At 36.5% G+C, this 22485-nt stretch overlaps 1 pseudogene; it reads left to right on the top strand.

Annotated features, from left to right (window-relative positions):
* The first annotated feature begins 5064 nt into the window (after window positions 1–5064).
* Window positions 5065–6694, top strand: LOC121219168 (uncharacterized; annotated as a pseudogene).
* Window positions 6695–22485: the final 15791 nt, after the last annotated feature.

Raw genomic sequence — 22485 nt, 5'->3', positions numbered from 1 at the left:
TTCCCTCTAGAATCCTTTCATTGAGGAAGGATCTTTTTCAACATCCAGCCCTTTCGTGGAATTCTCTAAGACGACCCTGTTTATTATGGGCTCGTATAATTTGTTTCTGGTACATCCGACCCTGATGAATAGCTTTTAACCCTTTTCCTAGGTCCAACTGATCACATCGCGATTGGATCCCTCCAACTAATACCCGGAGAGAAGGGATTTCAATAGGTAAAACTCCCTCAATCCTGTAAACCAAAGAGAGGTGTTGCCCCAATACAGATGTTCGACAAGCAATGAGGGCAAATGGTAATTTCCCATGCCAGTCCTTGCAAATTTCAGTCATTTTTCTTCAATTTTCTTGATGTTCATTGTAATACCCAATTTTGCCATGGGCTCGTTAAAACAATAAAAACCAAAAAAATAATAATAAAGTTCAATAGTCCAATATAAATTACAAACCCAGAATACAAGGCCCGAATTACAAACCGGCCGATATGGCCCAAACCCAAAATAAATAGAGGCCCAAAATTAACCCCCAGGCCCAAAGCAATTTCAGAAACCCTGGGGTTCTAGGATAAACTTCGGCCGCCGCAACCATGCCCCCGAATCTCCGCACGATTTTCATACCTGCGCATCAAGAAGGGAAATAGTAGTATATGGAAAGAAAAAAGATTACGAATCAAAGAAAATGGATTAGATTTATTTATGATATTGTAATTTTGGCTATAAAAAAGCCATTTTAACACTGCACCAGGGGGATTTTTTGGAAATAAAATAAAAAAGCTATTACTTTCGCAACACAAAGAGCAAAGAATCGATCAAAGGTTGTTACTTACAATTTTTATTTATTTTCTACTGTTATATTTATTTTTTATCATTTATATACATACGAATAAAATAAATAAGAGAAAAGGGAGAAATAACCTGTGTTTTGAGCCCAAATCATCGTGAACGGCCGAGGAAGTAGTCTCCGAGGAAAGACGGCCGAAAACCGAAAGGTTTCTTGGGCTTTTGAGGGTTTTACGCTTACTTTTTGGAGATTTTTAACCCAGATTTGGGCTTAGAGGGGCCTAAGGAATCAAATAGGGGATTTTCCCCTTTTTCGACCACCGCAGACGGCAGTTTTGGCGCCGGAGATCGACGGCCAGCACGGTGGCCGGTGAACAGCCGATGACCAAGCCATAGGCTGGTGCCCGGAGGAAAGGGGAAAGGTTGAGAGCTTTTTTAGTTTTTTTTTTAAACAGAAAGGGAAAAATGAAATTTTTAGGTTTTTTTTACTTAAATAGCCTGGTGAAACGACGCCGTTTCACCTGGCCTCCCCAGATGCCAAAACGGTGTCGTTTTGTGGGACCGACCCGACCCAGCCTAGGATCCGCGTGTTTTTGAGCGGAGGGGTAAATTGCGCTTTTAGCCCCTCTGCCTTTTTAATAATTTACAATTAAGTTTTTTTTATTTTTTTAATTCGCCCTTTAATTTATTTTCAATTTCAATTTGGCCCTGTTGGAACGACGCCATTTTAGAGGACAAGGGAAAACTTCCCTTCCAGCCCCTCTATGTAATTTGAGTGTTCGATTTAGTCCTTTTGGCTCTATTTATTTGCGAATTTACCCTAAAATTTTGAATTCCAGTTCAATTTAGTTTTTTTATTAATTAATTCTAGTAATGTAATTATTATTTTTTCATTTATTTTTTTCCTTTTTTTTCTAACAAATATTCTTTTATATAAAAACATGTGTATATCTATGTTTTTTTGTATTTTCGAAAATGCTTAAATACCTATTTATTTTAACATGTATTTATAATTTATATGTATATACATATTTTCCTACTTTTCTCTATTTCACAAATGCATTATGTATTTGTTTATATAAATCTTTTATAATCTAATTTTTATATATAAATTCATGTGTATTTTCATAGTTTAATGTGTATATAATGTACCTTTTATTTTTTTGCTATTTATTTGTGTTTTCATTTATATGATTTTGCTCGTTTATGTGATACTTTGCATGTCATTGTTTATTTTTTTTATGTATATTAGTTTTATTTATTTATTTATTTGTATGCATTATTTCTATGCCATTGTAATATTTATTATTGCATTGTATATTTAATGTAGCATCACATCATTTTTTACTCGATTTCAAACTTTCCAAAATTGAAATAATGATTGTATTTAGGATTTTCAAGGAAATTGAGCCCTAACGTATTGGGTTCCGATTTTCTTCATTAAATCTAACAATCGAGCATTTCCCTTTAATCAAAAAATAATAACTCATTACTGGGAATTCAACATGTTGTGTCCTAACGTATTGGATGTGACGCATTGATTTCTCGAAATAAAGATTTTTTCTAAAAAATAATAAAGGAAATATTCCAAGTTTGGAATTTTGGAGGAATTGTGCCCTAACGTATTGGGCCGCGATTTCTTAGATCTTGAATAAATGGATATTCTTTTAAATTTTTATTACACGAGTATTCTGGCCTAATTCATTTTTGAGGAAATTAGAATGTCGTGCCCTAACGCATTGGGTGTGACATTTTCTTTCTCTAAAATGATAAGGGTCTTAATACGTAACATTTTTTAAGTTTTTGCTAAGGATTATATATTTTCAAATTTTTGACATTAAGACAATAATTAATTAACTAGGTACCAATTTTTTGGCGTTATAAGGGTGCTAATCCTTCCTCATATATAACAGACTCCCAGACCCATTTTTTCTAAAATTCATAGACCAAAGTCATTTTTAGGTGACCTAATCACACCTTAATAAAAGATTGGTGGCGACTCCAAATTTTCATCGACAACTTTTTTTTCCAAAAATAAAAAAATGGTTTCGACAGCTTGGCGACTCCGCTGGGGACATTTTTAAAAAAAATAATAGAGTCGAGCCACAAAGTTGATTAATTTTTGTCTTCTAGTCGAAAAAATGAAATTCGTTTTAAAAATCCTCTTGCATTCATGCTTAATTGATTTAAGTACTTTAAATTATTTTGCATTGTACATTACATGTACTGGATAATTTTACCCTCTAAGTGGGAGTGAGAAACTATTCCTTCATGAGGTTTTCACCTTCGTATAGGATAGTGGATCACTTTCGGGATACATCAGTACCTATGCCTTCGTGAGATTTTCATCTCCGTATAGTCATAGGGAAAATGTGTCCCCCTGAACAGAACTTGATATATATGATCCTATAATGGGTGAAGATCGAGGACTCTGTTGGTTCGGGTACCTTTACTTTAGAGCCGAACCGCATATAATGAGCCTTAGGAACTTGCCTTAGGTAGAACCACACTAAACCCTAGTGGATGTCCTAATAGACGTTTTATTCTTCTTTGATTATATGTTTATATTTGACATTGACTTTCGTGTTTTATTTTGATTGCATGACATGGCATTTCATTTCATCATAAAAGGCGTCAGTCCATATTCAGTTGCTAGATAGAAAGCTTGTCATGCAAAAAGGGTTTCTTGATAAAATGGAGGACAATGCGGCTGTCCGAACTTGGTCTCAAACAACACAGCGAGAGAAAGGTGATAGCTTGGCTGATGGGTATGTATCGGAATTATGGGATTTTACTCGCATCAGTGTAACTCAAAAAAATTTGCAGGAGTTGAAGGAAATCTGGGATCAGTGGAATAATGAGGTTAGACAGTTATTTTATGATAATTATGGGGATTTGCCTTATTTGCTTGATGTGAAGGTAGACAAGCATTTGTTTCGAGCCGTCGCCCAGTTTTGGAATCCTGCTTACAACTGCTTCACGTTTAGGAAGGTTGATTTAGTGCCTACGATAGAAGAATATGTGGCTTTACTCTGATGTTCAAAGTTTCAAGTGGACAGGGTTTACTCGAGAGCGGTAAATGTGCCAACCTTTTCAAAGAAGCTGATGGGTATAACAGGGATGAGTGAGCAGTGGGTTGCTGCACGGATTAAGCAAAAGGGGGATAGTAAATACTTTCCTTGGAGAAGTTTGAAAGATGCAATTCTAACGCACCCAGACGTGAGAAATAGGTTAGATGTCTTTGCTTTAAGTATATACGGCTTGGTTTTCTTCCCCAAGGCCTTAGGGCATATGGATGAAGCAATCACCGATTTATTTGACCGGCTTGATAAGAAGGTTACACCGATTCCAGCAATTTTGGCAGAAACCTTCAGGTCATTGAGTGCATGTCAGAAAACAGGTGAGGGCAGATTTATTGGATGTGCACAGCTTCTACTTGTATGGTTTCACAGTCACTTTTGGAAGGTGGATAAGGTTTCGTATCGGGTTTTCTCTGAAAATTATTCACCACTAAAGGAGATAGTAGCTACGCCGAGGAGAGACGACATTTCGGATGAGAAGTGGATGGCAATTCTTCAAAATCTTCAGGAGGAAAACGTTGAGTGGAGAGCTCATTGGTTGCTTCCAGATGAGAACCTGTATAGGTGTGGTAATTTCGATTGGGTTCCACTACTTGGGATTTGGGGAGCTATTGGATATGCCCCATTATTGGTGCTAAGATAGTATAGGTCAAGACAATTTATACCTGCGACCTAAGGGATAGCTGATTGTGAATTTTCGTACAAAGATGATGGTTATAGAAAGAAGATTCAAGAGATGTCTAGCGCGTGGAAACAGATTCGCCGAATGAAAGGGTTAGCTGTGGGTCCGATGACAACTCCTGAGTATAATGAATGGTGGGTTAGGAGAATCAATGACAATATACCCAAGATAAGTCAGGAAAATAGCCAATCAATAGAGGAGCATTCGCGAGTCATCCCTTCTGAGTTGGAAATCACAAGACAAGATTTTGAGAGAAGAAATGTGGATTTAGAAAAGAAGATAGAGCAAGTGGAGGAAGAAAAGACGAACTTGAGATTAGACATAGACGTTCAGAAGCTCAAAACTGACAAATTAAGGAAAGAGAAAAACAAGGCTGAGGAGGAGTTAGGTAGTCTGAAGACGGATTGTAAAAAGTTACGTTTGTCAATGAGAATTGCCTAGTTAGGAAAAACTTCAGAACAGTGGCGAGCAGAAATTCGAGAAGTAAAGGACAAAGCCGATAGATGGGAACAGAAATTTCAAGAGATGCAGAGGCGAAACGAGGCTTTAGAAAAGATTTTTATCAGAAAGTCAAAAGGAAAAAGGCGAGTTAAAGGGTAGGGTGATCGTGTTGGAAAGATCTCTTCGTCAGTATCAAAATCGAAATCTTGCAATATAATTGAAAGCAAGCTTGAGCAAGACTGAAGAAATGAAGAAAAGAATCGAAGAGCTAGAAACGGCATTGCAAAGTTGTGAGATCCAAATCAAGTACTTGAAAGCAAATGAAAGTCGTGATAATGAACAGCTCCGCTACTTTCAGAGTCAAGTTAGGAGTAGAGATCATCTTATGGAAGAAGCTGTGGTCCAGATTCGAGAAGTAGCTGATCACATACAGACTTTAGCAGTACAGGCTGACATGCTGAGTGTGAAATATGAATTAGAATCGGATCGAGGGCAAGAATTAGCTTTGTTACTTAGAAGGATTAGAGTTCTGGGTACTAGGGCAAAGTCTTATTTGTAATTCACTTTATGTAAAGAAATTTAATTTCTAGTAAAGTTTTCTTAAATGATATTGAATCAAAATTGACGCATTTTTTGCATTAATTTCATGCACTGCATTACTTCATATGCATTTAAAAAGTATTAAAAGATTCTAATTAATTTAAATCACTCCTCAGTTAATCTGGAAACCAACCAACCAACCAAACACTGTTATAGTACCCACGCAAAGTTAGGAGACATGAACCAAAGATTGGAGAGAATTGAGCAAATGCAAAAACAGATGCAAGAGCAATTGACTGAATTTCAACAAGAAATGAGGAATCAAATGCTAGAATTCCAAATAAATATGATGAGCCAACTAACCCAATTATTAGGTAAAGGGGTAGAAAAAGGGAAAAGCCCAGCGGTTCACTTTGGGGATGATAATGAGGACCCTGTATATTCCCCAGATTTTACCTCGATAAGTGTCCAGGCCCAGCCAGACGCATGTCCACAAGAGGCACTCTTTACTATCAAATCCCTATAATATTCGACTGGTACATCGACACCAGTATATGGCCTGACAGACCCAGAATCCAATTTAGCTAATCCTGTTGCTCTTGATAATCCAGCAGAAATAAAACAGGCGAAGGTAGAGTACCTAGATACTGTAAAAGCCTCAAAGAAGAAGGGGAATAAGGGGAATAATGTAAACATATATAACAAGGGCCACTCAAAACCAATCGCTGTGGGCCGGCTAAAGACAGAAACCACCAGCCATCAGAGCCCTTTAAAGCGAGAATCTTACACGAAGGAAAATACAGAAAGGCCTCAATTCACGCCTATACCGATGTCATATAGCGAGCTATATCAAAGCCTATTTAATGCACATGTGGTGTACCCTTTCTACCAGAAATCAATGTTGCCTTAATTTCCTAAATGGTATAACGCGAATGCTCAGTGTGAATACCATGCAGGAATTGCGGGGCACTCGATAGAGAATTGCACCACATTCAAAAATATAGTTGAAAGATTTATTAATATAGGCATTGTCAAGTTCAATGAAGCCTCCAGTGCAGATAATCTGCTACCTGACCACATTGATAATAGGGAGAATGCAATAAATGAAGAGGTGTTGGGAAGGGTTCACATCAATGTCATATACGAAGACATAATTGAAAAAGGACCTTGTTAGATATCCACCCTTATAAACTTGGGAGTGTTCTGAATAATTGGACTGCAGAAGAAATCCCTGTAGTATTTAGAGCTTACTTAGAGTAATATTCAGAACACACTTGTTGCTTTCAGCCTAGAGGCAATAAGAACTCATTTGTGAAATAGGCTAATGTCTGAACGTCATTATTTTAATGAAATGCATCTTTGTGATCATTTTTGAGCCAATATTCTTTCATTCTTTATGAATAATTATTTTTTATTCTTTCATTCTATTGGATTATCTTCCAAATAAATCTTTCATTCATAATCATACTGTACAGATTCTTTAATTCATACATTCTTTGTATAATCTTTTTTACCTACAATAGGTTCCTAGATATCAACGACATGAGTGATGCTGCTACAGACTCAGAATCTCCTTTTGAGCGAGACATGTGTTTAGAGGGATCTCATGATTTTGAAGGTGACATAGATTGTAGCCTATTTCCGGACTTGTTAAGGATGGTAGAACAAGTTGAGAAACAGATCTTACCTTACAAAGAATCATTGAGATACATGACTTCTCCTTATGTGGGGCCTGAAGGTCATTTGGTCGATCTCGCCAAAAGAATCTGACGATCATCGATTCATCTTTGTGGTCGTCAATTACTTTACTAAATGGGTGGAAGCTGCTTCATATGCCAATGTCACAAAGTCGACAGTTAGCAAATTCGTGAAGAATCATATGTCAGTATGGAACACCAAAAGGATCATATCTGACAGTTTACTAAATTTGAACAGCAGCACAAAATCAAAAGTTTGCAGTCTATTCACGATTAATGCCATATTTCCCAAAAAAAAGATGGCGCAAAAGAAAAGATGGCGCAAAAAAAAACTCTACTGGGGCAATGCCTTTCCCTTGGGCCCATCGTTGTTTTACCTATTGAAGACAAGATTCTTTCTCTCTAAGTTTTTAGACCCAATTCTGATTGAAGAGGAATGTTCAAATTTATCCATCATGGTCAAATGCGCCAAAAGCAAATGATACGAGCTCACAAAAAGGTTCGCCCTAGAGAATTCCTTGAGAGGGACCTGGTATTGAAGAAGATCCTTCCCATACAAAAAGAACTTTATCCCAAGTTGGGAAAGACCTTATGTAGAAGGCCTTATCTGGAAAAGCGTTAATTTTTATTAGAAGGGATAACAAGAACATGCCTAATCCTATGAGTTCAGATTCAATCAAAAAATATTTCAAAAAAAAAGAGAGGCCAAGGTGAAAATTCGCAAAGGACACCTTGAGACCAAAGGGGATTTGAGTTGAAAACCCGAAAAAAGCGGCTCAAAGTTTGATCAGAATGAGACATGAGGTGATCAAAGCAGCTCAAATTTTGATCAGATTGAGGCATGTTGTGATCTTACTATACTTGAATCAACAGGAAAGGGTAGGCGACATCTTGGGACATTGATGAAGTACTGTAGATCTCCTAAACACATGTCAAACTTAGAATGGTCTTCAGAAAGTTTGTACAGAGAAGCTCAAGCTGCGATATCTGGGGCACCCAATTTTTATACTATTTATATTGAATTTGTTGTTCTTGGAATACTTCATTCTTTTCCAAGATACATATTCCCAATCAATTTCTTTGTTTACTATTTTTGATAATCTATTCCTTTCGAGCTATGCTCAGAACCAATTGTATTCTCATCCATTGTTATGACCTTTTTGCAAGCATGTTGCATTGGAATAATGATTAATGGACTAATAAAACTTTCACAATGGATGTTTTGCACATTACTCTAGAAGTTTCTAAATAATACAAGAACCTGAAACAGGACTGTTGTTTAAAATGCACAATGTTTAAAGGTTGGAAATCTAAAAAGGAAGAGTCTAAATTAAGACTTTTTATTTGGATTTTGTTGTCAAAAACATTGATTGAAAAAATGACAAGATGTCGTGTTGATGACAAAGCTTAAATAAACAAGCAAACAATGATCACAGACAATGGGAAGAGGTTTCCTTGGAGAAAAAAGCCTTTATTTGTGCATGAGCCTTTGGTACGACACCCTGGGAATGGTGTAAGGGACCAGAGAGATTTAGATCATGTATCCTTGAATTATGATAGGAGAGGATTAAGGAAAAGCCATATATTTCTACCCTTGGGTTACAGTGGGAGAATGATGGTACAAATTTTACACCCCAATGGATTGAACTATGAGGTTTATAGTGGGGGGCAACCTAACTAAATATTTCTTCAGAAAAGCCAGCCAAGCAAGAAGGCGTTGTAGTACATCAGTGTTAAATCCTTAATAAACTTCGAGTAATGACAACTTAAGTGGGAGCATTCTCGAAAAAAAAAATTTACACATTTGTGCAAACACCATTCACACATGTCTAGTTAGGAGCATTTGATTCATTTTATGCCATCCTAATCATTAGGCATAATTAGGTTCATTATACAGGTCATGTTCTCCAGAGAGCAGATCAGTGAAGATAACAGATCTTGCCTTCCTGCACCGACAGCGAAACAGATCGAAGACACCAGCCTTGCCTCCCTGGGTTGCAGCAGAGCAGTTTAAAAATAGCAGATCTTGCCTTCCTGCACCGACAGCGAAGTAGATCGAAGACACTAACCTTGCCTCCCTGGGTTCCAGCGGAGCAAGTTAAAAATAGCAGATCTTGCCTTCCTGCACCGATAGCGAAGTAGATCGAAGACACCAGCCTTGCCTCCCTGGGTTGCAGTGAAGTAGGTTAAAAATAACAGATCTTGCCTTCCTGCATCGACAGCGAAGCAGATCGAAGACACCAGCCTTGCCTCCTTGGGTTGCAGCGGAGCAGGTTAAAAATAGCAGATCTTGCCTTCCTGCACTGACAGCGAAGCAGATCGAAGACACCAGTCTTGCCTCCCTGGGTTGTAGTGGAGTAGGTTACAAATAGCAGATATTGTCTTCCTACACTGACAGCGAAGCAGATCAAAGATGCCAACCTTGCCTCCCTGGGTTGCAGCGGAGCAGGTTTAAAATAGCAGATCTTGCCTTCCTACACCGACAGTGAAGCAGATCGAAGACACCAGCCTTGCCTCCCTGGGTTGCAGCGGAGCAGGTTAAAAATAGCAAATATTGCCTTCCTGCACCGACAGCGAAGCAGATCAAAGACACCAGCCTTGCCTCCCTGGGTTGCAGTGGAGCAGGTTAGAAATAACAGATCTTGCCTTCCTGTACTGACAGCGAAGCAGATCAAAGACACCAACCTTGCCTCCCTGGGTTGCAGCGGAGCAGGTTTAAAATGGCAGATCTTGCCTTCCTGCACCGACAGCGAAGCAAATCGATGACCCAGCCCTATCTCCCTAGGTAGTAGTGGAATAGGCTGATGATTGTGAATTCTATCTCCTTGGTCAGCAGTGGAATAGGTTAAAAATTGTGAATCATGTCTCCCTGAGCAGTAGTAGAGTAGGTTGAAAATTACATATCTTGTCTCCCTAAGCAGTAGTGGAGCAGATCGAAGTCCCTAGCCTTATCTCCCTTGTCAGCAGTGGAATAGGTTGAAGATTATGAATCCTATCTCCCTGGTCAGCAGAGGAATAGGTTGAAGATTGAGAATCTTATCTCTCTGAAGTTGGAGTGGAGTAGATTAATGCCAATAATCCTATCTCCCTGAAGTTGCAGTAGGAGTGGATTAAAATTACAGATCTTATCTCTCTAAAGTTGCAGAGAGCAGATCGCATCTGGCTTATCTCCCTGAAGTTGCAGTGGAGCAGACTGAGTAAGAAAGTCTTATCCCCCTGAAATTGTAGTGGGGCAGACTGAATGAACAAATCCTATCTCCATAAAGTTGTAGTGGAGTGGATTAGAATGATGGATCTTAACTCTCTGAAATTACACCAGAGTAGATCGCTTCAAATTCATCTTTAAGTTGCAGCAGATCAAGTTGAAGCTATAGGTCTTATCTCCCTAAAGTGGCAGTAGGAGCAGATTAAAGATAGCAAATTTTGTTCTCTTGAGAAACTACATCATACAAATCCTACCTCCCTGGCATTGCAGTGGAGTAGATTGAAGCACTAGTTCCTATACCTCTAAAGATGCAGTAGGAAGGAATAAGACTACATGAGGAAAAAGGGTACCGAAAGCCAGCACGGTCGGGCAAAATTGGGCATTTTAAAAGTCTTTACTCTGTTCCCGTTACACGATAACAAGCAAAGAGGAGCAGCTGTAATACTCAATTTTGCCATGGGCTCGTTAAAACAATAAAAACCAAAAAAATAATAATAAAGTTCAATAGTCCAATATAAATTACAAACCCAGAATACAGGGCCCGAATTACAAACCGGCCTATATGGCCCAAACCCAAAATAAATAGAGGCCCAAAATTAACCCCCAGGCTCAAAGCAATTTCAGAAACCCTAGGGTTCTACGGTAAACTTCGGCCGCCACAACCATGCCCCCGAATATTCGTGCGATCTTCATACCTGCGCATCAAGAAGGGAAATAGCATATATGGAAAGAAAAAAGATTGCAAATCAAAGAAAATGGATTAGATTTATTTATGATATTGTAATTTTGGCTATAAAAAAGCCATTGTAACACTGCACCAGGGGGATTTTTCGGAAATAAAATAAAAAAAGCTATTACTTTCGCAACACAAAGAGCAAAGAATCGATCAACGGTTGTTACTTACAGTTTTTATTTATTTTCTACTATTATATTTATTTTTTTATCATTTATATACATGCGAATAAAATAAATAAGAGAAAATGGAGAAATAACCTGTGTTTTGAGCCCAAATCGCCGTGAACGGCTGAGGAAGTCGTCTCTGAGGAAAGACGGCCAGAAACTGAAAGGTTTCTTGGGCTTTTGAGGGTTTTATGCTTACCTTTTGGAGATTTTTAACCCAGATTTGGGCTTAGAGGGGCCTAAGGAATCGAATAGGGGATTTTCCCCTTTTCTGGCCACCGCAGACGGCGGTACCGGCGCCGGAGATCGGCGGTCGGCGCGGTGGCCGGTGACCGGCCGGTGCCTGGAGGAAAGGCGAAAGGTTGAGAGCTTTTTTAGTTTTTTTTAAACAGAAGGGGAAAAATGAAATTTTTAGGTTTTTTTTTACTTAAATAGCCTGGTGAAACGGCGTTTCACCAGGCCTCCCCAGACGCCAAAACGGCATCGTTTTGGGGGACCAACCCAACCCGGCCTAGGATCCGCGTGTTTTTGAGCAGAGGGGTAAATTGTGCTTTTAGCCCCTCCGCCTTTTTAATATTTTACAATTAAGTTTTTTTATTTTTTTAATTTGCCCTTTAATTTATTTTCAATTTCAATTTGGCCCTACTGGAACGATGCCGTTTTAGAGGAGAAGGGAAAACTTCCCTTCCAGCCCCTCTATGTAATTCGCGTGTTCAATTTAGTCCTTTTGGCTCTATTTATTTGCGAATTTACTCCAAAATTTTGAATTCCAGTTCAATTTAGTTTTTTATTAATTAATTCTAGTAATGTAATTATTATTTTTTCATTTATTTTTTTTCCTTTTTTTCTAAAAAATATTCTTTTATATAAAAACATGTGTATATCTATGTTTTTTTTTTATTTTCGAAAATGCTTAAATACCTATTTATTTTAAAATGTATTTTATAATTTATATGTATATACATATTTTCCTACTTTTCTCTATTTTCACAAATGCATTATGTATTTTGTTTATATAAATCTTTTATAATCTAATTTTTATATATAAATTCATGTGTATTTTTCATAGTTTAATGTGTATATCATGTACCTTTTATTTTTTTTGCTATTTATTTGTGTTTTCATTTATATTATTTTGCTCGTTTATGTGATACTTTGCATGTCATTGTTTATTTTTTTATGTATATTAGTTTTATTTATTTATTTGTATGCATTATTTCTATGCCATTGTAATATTTATTATTGCATTGTATATTTAATGTAGCATCACATCATTTTTTTACTCGATTTTAAACTTTTCAAAATTGAAATAATGCTTGTATTTAGGATTTTCAAGGAAATTGAGCCCTAACGTATTGGGTTCTGATTTTCTTCGTTAAATCTAACAATCGAACATTTCTCTTTAATCAAAAAATAAGAACTCATTATTGGGAATTCAACACATTGTGTCCTAACGTATTGGATGTGACGCATTGATTTCTCGAAATAAAGATTTTTCTAAAAAATAATAAAGGAAATATTCCAAGTTTGGAATTTTGGAGGAATTGTGCCCTAACGTATTGGGCCGCGATTTCTTAAATCGTGAATAAATGGATATTCTTTTAAACTTTTATTACACGAGTATTCTGGCCTAATTCATTTTTGAGGAAATTAGAATGGCGTGCCCTAACGCATTGGGTGTGACATTTTCTTTCTCTAAAATGATAAGGGTCTTAATACGTAACGTTTTTTAAGTTTTTGCTAAGAATTATATATTTTCAAATTTTCGACATTAAGACATTAATTAATTAACTAGGTACCAATTTTTGGGCGTTATGAGGGTGCTAATCCTTCTTTATACGTAACCGACTCCTGAACCCATTTTTTCTAAAATTCGTAGACCAAAGTCGTTTTTAGGTGACCCAATCACACCTTAATAAAAGATTGGTGGCTACTCCAAATTTTCATCGACAACTAATTTTTGTTTTCTTCCAAAAATAAAAAATGGTTTCGATATTCATCTCTAGGCAATTCAGTGACAAATCGCGGTGTCTGCTTCTGAATTGATTTCAGACCTCAGCTATCGTGCTATTGTTCAAGTTCAATGCATTTTCCAGTACCATCTTCTCTGGAATTCTATATAAGCATATGATGTCATTGGCGTATAAAGCAGCCTCTAATGATCTAAAAAATGAAGCAATGCCCATTAGAAGTTTTTGATAATGGTGATGCCCATGCCCTATTTTGCTTAAAATTTGAGTCGCCCATTTCGGGTTTTCAACTCAAAACCACCTTTGGTCACAAAGCGCCCTTTGCGGGTCTTCACCTTGGCCTCTCTTTTTTTCTTTTTCTCCTTTTTATTTTCATTTTTATTTTGATTTTTTCTTTTTTGCTTTTGACTTTGATTTTGATTTTTCTTCTCTTTTTGTTTTTTATTTTGATTTTGATTTTTTTTATTGAATCTAAATTCATATGATTAGGCAAGTCCTTGTTATCCCCTTTCGATCAGAATCAATGTTTTTATAGATAAAGTCCTCCACCTAAGATCTTCCACTTTCATCTTGTATGGGAAAAACCTTCTTTGGTATCAGATTTCTTTCATAGAGCCTTTTGGGGCACAACTACGACAGAAAAATTTGGATCTTCCTCTTTAATCAGGATAAAATCCAGCAACATCTTGAAGGGATGGAAACTCGACTTCAAATGGGCAAAGCTATGCTGACTCAACGAGAAAAGCATTACCCCGGCAAAAAATTACATCATTCATACTGCAAATTTCTGAAATCATGTTGTTGTACAGATTTCATTATAAGCGGTTAACCGAGGCATATCCTGGTATGATCATACAAAGACATCTTTGAATTCTAGAGGTAACTCAACCAAGTCTTGCTTTGTCTTTACGGTCAGGTCAATTCTAATCTTCACCAAGCTCACAATTTCTAATGATTCCTTGAGAGGTAGGATCTGTTGATCCTCTTGTTCTACCATCCTTAACAAGTTCGAAGATAAGCTACGATCTATGTCATTTCCAAAGTTATGAGATCCCTCTAAACACATGCCTCACTCAAGAGGAAAATCTGAGTCTATAGTAGTGACATATGATTATGAATATACAAAAAAATGTATAAATTCATGAATAATTATTTGTACCATATGATTATGAATGAATGAATAATAATTTGGAAGAAAATCTAAAAGAATGAAAGAATCTGGAATTATTTGTAAAGACTGAAAATATTGGCTCGGTAATAATTGTAAAGATGTATTTCATTAAAATAATAACATTCAGACATGAGCCTATTTCACAAAGGAAATTTCTATCATTTCTAAGCTAAACAACAAAATGTTCTGAACATTACTCTGAATAAGCTCTAAAGACTACAGGGATTTCTTCCGCAAGCCAATTGCTTAGAACACTCCAGATTTATAAGAGCTGATATCTAATAAGGTCCATTTTCATTTGTGTCTTCATGTATGTCATTGGAGTGAACACTTCTCAACATTGTGTGTATATTTTTCTCCTCTTTAATTTCCTCACAGAGCTTCATCTCCTTGTCGTCCATCATGCCTGGAACCAATGCCTTGAATTTCACACTCTCTTGAGTCTCGTACCCCTTCTCGTGATGGAACTCACAATGGTTCCTTGTCTTTCCATGGTTTCCTCCTGAATCAGAAATAACTAATCCCCTTCCTGCCCTCACATCTACCCCATTATCAATATGATTGGGTAGTGGATTTTTTGCGCTAGACGAGTCATCAAATTTGACAACACCCATGTTAATGAGTTTTTCAACCAGTTTCTTGAAGGCAGTGCAATTCTCTATTGAATGCTCTGTAATTCCCGCATGGTAGTCACATTGTGCATTCGTGTCATACCATTTGGGATACGGAGGTTGTATGGGTTTTAAGTAGAAGAGGGACACCATACGTGCATCAAATAAGCTTCGGTATAACTCACTAAATGACATTGGTATAGGTGTGAACTAAAGTCTTTCTATATTTGTCTTTGTGTAAGATTCTTGCTTTAAAGGACTCTAATGTCTGGTGGTTTCTGTCTTTGGCCTACCCACAGTGATTGGCTTTGAGTGGCCCTTGTTATACCTGCCTGCATTATCCCATTTATTCCCCTTCTTCCTTGAGGCCTTTGTAGTATATGGATACTCCACCCTCGACCATTTTGTTTCTGCTGGGTTATCAAGAGCAACAGGAAAATTGTTCCTCAAATTGGATCCTAGGCTTGTCAAACGATTCACTGGTGTCGATGTACCAGTTTGATAATGTTGGGATTTGATAGTAAAGAGTGCCCTTTGTGAACGCCCATCTAGCTGGATCTGTGCACTTATCGGAGTACAATCTAGGGAATAGGCAAGATCCTTGGTATTAACCCCAAAGTGGACCACTGGGTCTTTCACTTCTTCTAAATCTCCAGCTAGCAATCGGCTGAATTGGCTCATCATAATGCTCTGTAATTCTAGCATCTGATCTCTCATTTCCTGTTGAAATTTGGTCAGTTGCTCTTGCATCTGTATTTGCATTCGCTCTAATCTTTCCAACCTTTGTTCCATTTCTCTAGTCTTTGCTTGGATACCGTAAGGGTGTTAGGTTGATTAGCTAAAATAAATTTACTCAATTAGGCTCTTTCAATGGATTTTTGCATGTGATGTCATGTAATACATGAAATGAATGCCTAAAGAGACGTTGATTCTAATTCAATTATATTTAGAAAACTTCACTAGAAGGCAAATTCCTTTACATAAAGCAGAGGCATGTACGGCTTCACCCTTATATTTCAAGAGACAACATCGATCTTTTTTTCGTCTGCATGTTTGAGATAATCTCGCCAATTTTCAATAGATGCCACTGCTAGCTCCTTTTCTTAATCTTGGTCGCGATCCATCATCTGCCCATCTTCATAGAGCTCGTCGGCTTCTTCAAGGGATTTGAAACGTCGAAGGCTCTTAGACAATCATCTTAAACCTTTAGGCCACGAAGTAAAGGTCACGAACTCTTTCATCACCCTTCTTGTGTTTCTCAGAATATATTCAGGCAGTCGTATTATTTTTCGCTTTATCAAGGAATTCGTATTCCATGACAAGCTTTCTAATTTAGTAGTCGGACTTGAATCAATATCTCTTTCCTAATATGCAAATACAATGCAATCATAATCAAAACACAACAAGAGGGGTTAGTACAAAATATAAGCAAGTAAGGAAAACAAAAGTACCTAGTCAGGTGACCACTAAGGGTTTGGAGTGGCTCTACCTAGGATGGGTTCCTAAGGTCTTCTATATACGGTTTGGCTCTAAAGTTGAGATACCCGAACCAGCAGATTCCTTAATCTTCACCCATTATAGGCTCATACAGACCAAGTTCGGTTCAGGGGGATACATTTCCCTATGGCTGCACAGAGATGAAGATCTCACGAAGACATAGGTACGGATGTATCCCGAAAGTGATCCACTATCCTGCACGGAGGTGAAAACCTCACGAAGGAGTAGCTTCTCACTCCCACTTAAAAAGGGTAAGACTAAATAGTCTTTATGCAATATTATGCCAAAATATAGAGCTCAATTTACAGCAATCATACAAACAAGTGCAAAAAGAGGATCGTAACTTTTCAAATCAAATTTTCAATTTTCGACAATAAGACAAAAAACAATCAATTTTGCGGCTTGACTCTCTTATCGTCCCCAGTGGAGTCGCCAAGCTGTCGAAACCATTTTTTTTAAAATAAAAATTTAGTTGTCGACTTAAAAATAAAAATTGGAGTCGCCACTGATCTTTTATTGAGGTGTGATCGGATCACCTTGAAAATGATTTTAGGTCTGCAAATTTTGAGAAATAGGTTCGGGAGTCGGTTACACACGAGGAAGGGTTAGCACCCTCGTGACACCCAAAATTGGTACCAAATTGATCGTTTAATGTCTTAGTGTCAAAATTTTGGAAAGATTTTAAAATACGATCCTTTTATCTTGAATAAAATGAATTGGATGATAAGGCTCACTTATTTCAAAGAAATAAATTGTCACACTCAGTAAGTTAGAGTGCAACATTTCAAATCCTCAAAATTTAAGTTTGATTTTAAAACCTGTGCATTTTGAGAAGGATATCCGATTATTTGGAGTCAAATGAAAGAATCAAAACCCAGTAAGTTAGGGTTTAATTTCACAAAATTCCTAAATATCGAATATTGCCTTTATTTTTTTGTTAGAAGAATCCTCGTCTCGAGAACATAATATGTCGTATCCAATGAGTTAGGACACAACATATCGAATTCCCTAGAATGAGTTTTTGTTTGTGTGTTTTGATTAAAAAATATCTCGATTATTTAGATTCGACAAGAAGGATTGGAACCCAATACGTTAGGGCTCAATTCTTTCGAAGATCCCAAATATCGAATTTTGCTTTATCTTGAAAGTTTTTGAATGAAATAACTTTGTAATTTGTAATCTTTTGAATGAATAAAAAAATTTGTATAATAGTGTACAACGCGCAATGATAATTTGTAGACTAAAGCGTACAATAAGGAATAATGAATAATTGATGAATACTACAACAAAGAAACATAACAACAATGATCTCGATTGTACATCATGCCAATATCAACATCAACATTCAAAAATTGTTAATTTAAAAGGAAGATAAAATGTAACTTATAAAATAAAAATGAGAATGAATAAATTTAGGATTTAGAAATATACACAAGATTATACCAAAAAAAAAGTAATGAAGATTTGAAACGATTTGATAATAGAACTAAAAAACAAACAAAATGTTTAAATGAATTTTAACATAAGAATTGTAAGAAAAAAATGATTAAATCTTAAAAAATATATATACACTTTGATTTATATAAGTAAAAAATCTTAATGTAAATAATAGTATATATAGTCATAATATATAACGAAGTTAAAATAAGTAAAATAGAATAGCAAATTTAAAAGCAATAGAATATTTGTGCATAAAAAATTAAGTAAAATTTACAATTTGAAATTAATAGCGTATCATTATATATACATATGTATACTAAAATTAATTCAATATTATATATATATGGAAAAACATGAGATATTATTATGAAAAATTTTAAAGCTAAACGTATATATATACATATATGAATTTTAAATATATATATAAGTTATACTAAGATAATATAAAATGTATATAATAAAATATTTGTAAAATAAGTAATAATACATAAAAACATAAAATAATATCATATAATAAAATAAAAAGATCTATATAATAAGATTAAGTAAAAAACTAATAATAATAATAATAATAATAATAATAATGGAAATATTAAACTAATTAAAAAGAAACAAATAACACAAAAAAGGATTAAATTGCAACTAAAACGAAATTAATCGGGAAAAACATAAATAAACAAAATAATGGCCAATGTGCCATGCGCGAATAACATGGAGGGTTAATCCGGAAATATTCTCAGCCCTCCAAAACGCTGTGTTGCAGCATGAACTAAAATAAAACGAGAAACGAATTACAGAGCAAACTTAAAAAAGAAAAGAACCGATCTGAACACACCACAAAAGAGAGAGGACCATTTGCGCAAATCACCCAACAGAGGCCAAAACACGCGGATCCTTCCCCAGGTCGGGTCACTGCGCGGGTCATGGCCACTAAACGGCGTCGTTTTGAGGCTAGGAACCCTAGCTCAAAATTGCGTCGTATTATGATGTTATTTAAATGAAATTTTACCTAAAAAACAACTGCAGCCCCTAAATTAAATAAAAACTGCTTCTGCCTCCATTGGGGTTTCGACCACTCGTTCCCCTGCCCGAATCCGCCGCTCCTTCGCCATGGCTCCGCCACGAACGGCGATTTGAGCTGACGAGAATACGACAGATTCCCGGTAGGTCCCCTTTCTCTCTCCTTTTATTCTTTACTCGGTTTATGAAAACAAATTAAAAGAAAAAAAAGAAAAATAATAAAGAAGAAAAAAAGGGAAAACCGGAATCAGAAATCACCTCAAAAGTATGCTCTATTTCTGTTTTTTTGAAATTTTTGTATCTTTATATTGATATTGTTTTTTTTCTTACAGATTCTGAAAAACGGCTTTATATAGCCCTAAATAAAAATTACAAAAGAAAAATATATATTTTGCTCTCTTTTTTTTTTCTTTTCATTTTTTCCTGCTTGTTATTGCTTGTTGTTTCTGCTTTTGTTGCGTTTGTTGTGTTGCAGGTACGAGTACGGAAGGTGGACGTGGCACATACGGATGTGCGCGGGCGCACGTGTAAGGAGGCTCGCGTGAGTGCAGAGGCCTGGCCCGCGCGGACGAGAGGAGCTACTGCGGCGCTAGGGTCTGAATGCTGCTAGGGTTTGCTGCTGTGTATTCTGGTGTTGGGCTATTTGGGCTGAGTTATGATTGGTCTAGGGGTATTTGGGCTAGGGTCTCCGCTAGTTTAGGCTAGTTGGGCTAGGGTGTTGGGCTTAGGCTGATTGGGCTAATTGGGTTTTTTTAATATTGGGTTTTTGAAAATGTACATTTGGGCTAAACTTTAATATTTTGTTTTTCTTTCTTTTTTATTTGGTTTAACAAAATGGGCCGGGCAAATTGGCCTATTACAGGCACGATTGTGCCCGGGATCTCGAGTAACGTTATTTTTGGTGCTCTCAACGATGCATCAAATTGACTTAAATTTTTTTACAAAAAAGCTACAAAAACTGGCAGGATTAACTTAAAATATGGCTGCAGAGAATCCATGGAAATGAAAAAGATTATTAGAGAATCCATGACTAAGGTGGAAAGGTGAGTCAAAAGTAGAAGTTTTTATAAACTGATATGATACTGGATGATGGTTCTTGAAAACAAGGTCTTTAGGAATTCAACGCTTGAAATATCGAAGCTTGTGGAGCTATGCCTCGTATTTTCAACTTTTCTTCTCCTAGTTAAATTATGTTTCTAGTTTCCCACTTAAACTCTAATTAGTGTAGATTAATTTAATATTATTTAACTTACAAATTTAGCCTATAAATAGACCCTTTTTTCACCCTAGAAAAATAACCCATTACACATTTAGGTATTAGATTTTACAAACTTTCAGAGAATTTTGTGTTTACGTTTTGAGGGTTCTTATTTCAGGTTTCGGGGTTTAGTTTTATCTTTATCTTTATACTCTTTGTTTTTGCTGTTATAGTGAAATTATCTTTGCCTGTGGTTTTTTATCCTCTTTGGAGGGGTTTTCCACGTAAAATATTTGTGTTTCATCTTTTCAATTTCTTTGTTGTTTTACTTGTTTGTTGTTTAATCAGTTTTATCCCTAACAAACTAGTATTAGAGCTAATTCGATTTATGAAATCAACCCATTTAAAGATGGAAGCAACAATGTTTGATATTGATAATGTAACACCCCGAACCCGAGACCGTCACCGGGGTCGAATACGAGGTGCTGACAGACTTTTAAAATTTTTTTCAGACACTGCCCAGTCTGAGTACTAGTCGCTTCAAAAATCATATCTTGAGTTTCACAACTCGAAAATCAGTTTTGTGATTTTTCCTTGAAACTAGACTCATGTCCCCACCTATATATTTTTTTCTAGAATTTTTGGTCGGGCCAATTAGTACAGTTTATTAGTCAAAGTCTCCCATGTTACAGGGGTCGACTACACTGACCTCTTCCCATTACGACTTGGATATCTCTCTGCACAGAGCTTCAATACTGATGCCGTTTGTTTCTATGAAAACTAGACTCAGAGAGGAAACCATGCATATATGGTATGACCCCTAATTATCTCTGGTCAATTTATAGTGAATTTCCAAAGGCGGAACAGAGAATCCAGAAACTGTTCTGGCCCCGTTCCACAAGAACCCGAATACCTCTTACTGTACTGTTCATATGATTGTTTCGTTACTTCCATATGAAAGTAGGTTCATCAAGGTTCGATTACATAATTTATTCACTATTTAATTCCACTCCTACGAATTTATGTGATTTTTCAATTCTACACCACAGTTGCTGTCAAAATCTGTTTTCAAGGTAAACTTTACCTATTTTGTGGTTACCATGGACCAACTAGGGTTTTGCCATACATAGGTCCACATGTGATCATATTTAGCCATTCCAATGGCTGATCATTAGCCCAACACTTCCATTTCAATCCATAGTCACATCGTGAAACCATATATATACATACATAAACACAAATGGTCTAATGTCATACTCCACTTCTACAAGCCATTTTCGCATGGCTTTACACACATACATCACAAAAGAACTTAAACAACAGGGGGTAGTCCTATACATGCCATATCCAGAGTTCAACTAAAGAGTACCAAAAGAGCTTGATAGTGTAGATGACTTTGACTTCGCTGATCCCGAATCCGATAGCTAACGAACAAAATCTATAAAACAGAGAGCCAAAGCAACCGGGTAAGCATTTTAAGCTTAGTAAGTCTCAAGTAATGAAATCGGCTTTGACTACAGTATTACATTCACATAGCTAACTAAGTCATTTTATTAACACACATTCTCATAATCATACTTACTTCACACTTCATCAACATATATACACAAGGTATCAACCTTTCTAAAAGCCGAAAATTCGTTAGCCGATCGCACGAATACTATTTAAAACGAATCGACTTTTCCAATGCACATGCAACATACCTTATCGTTCGGGTTGGTCGAGCATATTTATTGAATTAGTTACAGCACAAAACGCTCACATTCAAACCCAAGTTTCTTCGGTATTTAACCGAATACAGCCGCAAACACATTTGCCTTCGGGTTTTAACCCGGACATATCAACTTGCATAATTGCCTTCGGGTCTTAGCCCGGATATATCATCTCGCATAATTGCCTTCGGGTCATAGCCCGGACATATTAACTCGCATAATTGCCTTCGGGTCTTAGCCCGGATATATCAACTCGCATAATTGCCTTCGGGTCTTAGCCCGGATATATTAACTCGCATAATTGCCTTCGGGTCTTAGCCCGGATATATTCCAATGCTCATGCACACATATATCAATAATCATAACACATCCATATCATTTCTTCGTTACTAAGGCTCAAACACAAAACATTTATTAAACCTTTCAAATTTCGGCTCAGTAGCCGCACACAAAGAGCATAATTTCAATTGGCTTTATAACATAGTCTCTAAGCACATTCGACTATCCGTCATAGTATGACTATTCATTTCAATATAATTCAAGT

The sequence above is a fragment of the Gossypium hirsutum genome, chromosome D07 (genome assembly GCF_007990345.1).
Source record: "Gossypium hirsutum isolate 1008001.06 chromosome D07, Gossypium_hirsutum_v2.1, whole genome shotgun sequence".
Lineage (NCBI taxonomy): Eukaryota > Viridiplantae > Streptophyta > Magnoliopsida > Malvales > Malvaceae > Gossypium > Gossypium hirsutum.
This window is presented reverse-complemented; position numbering and strand designations above follow the sequence as displayed.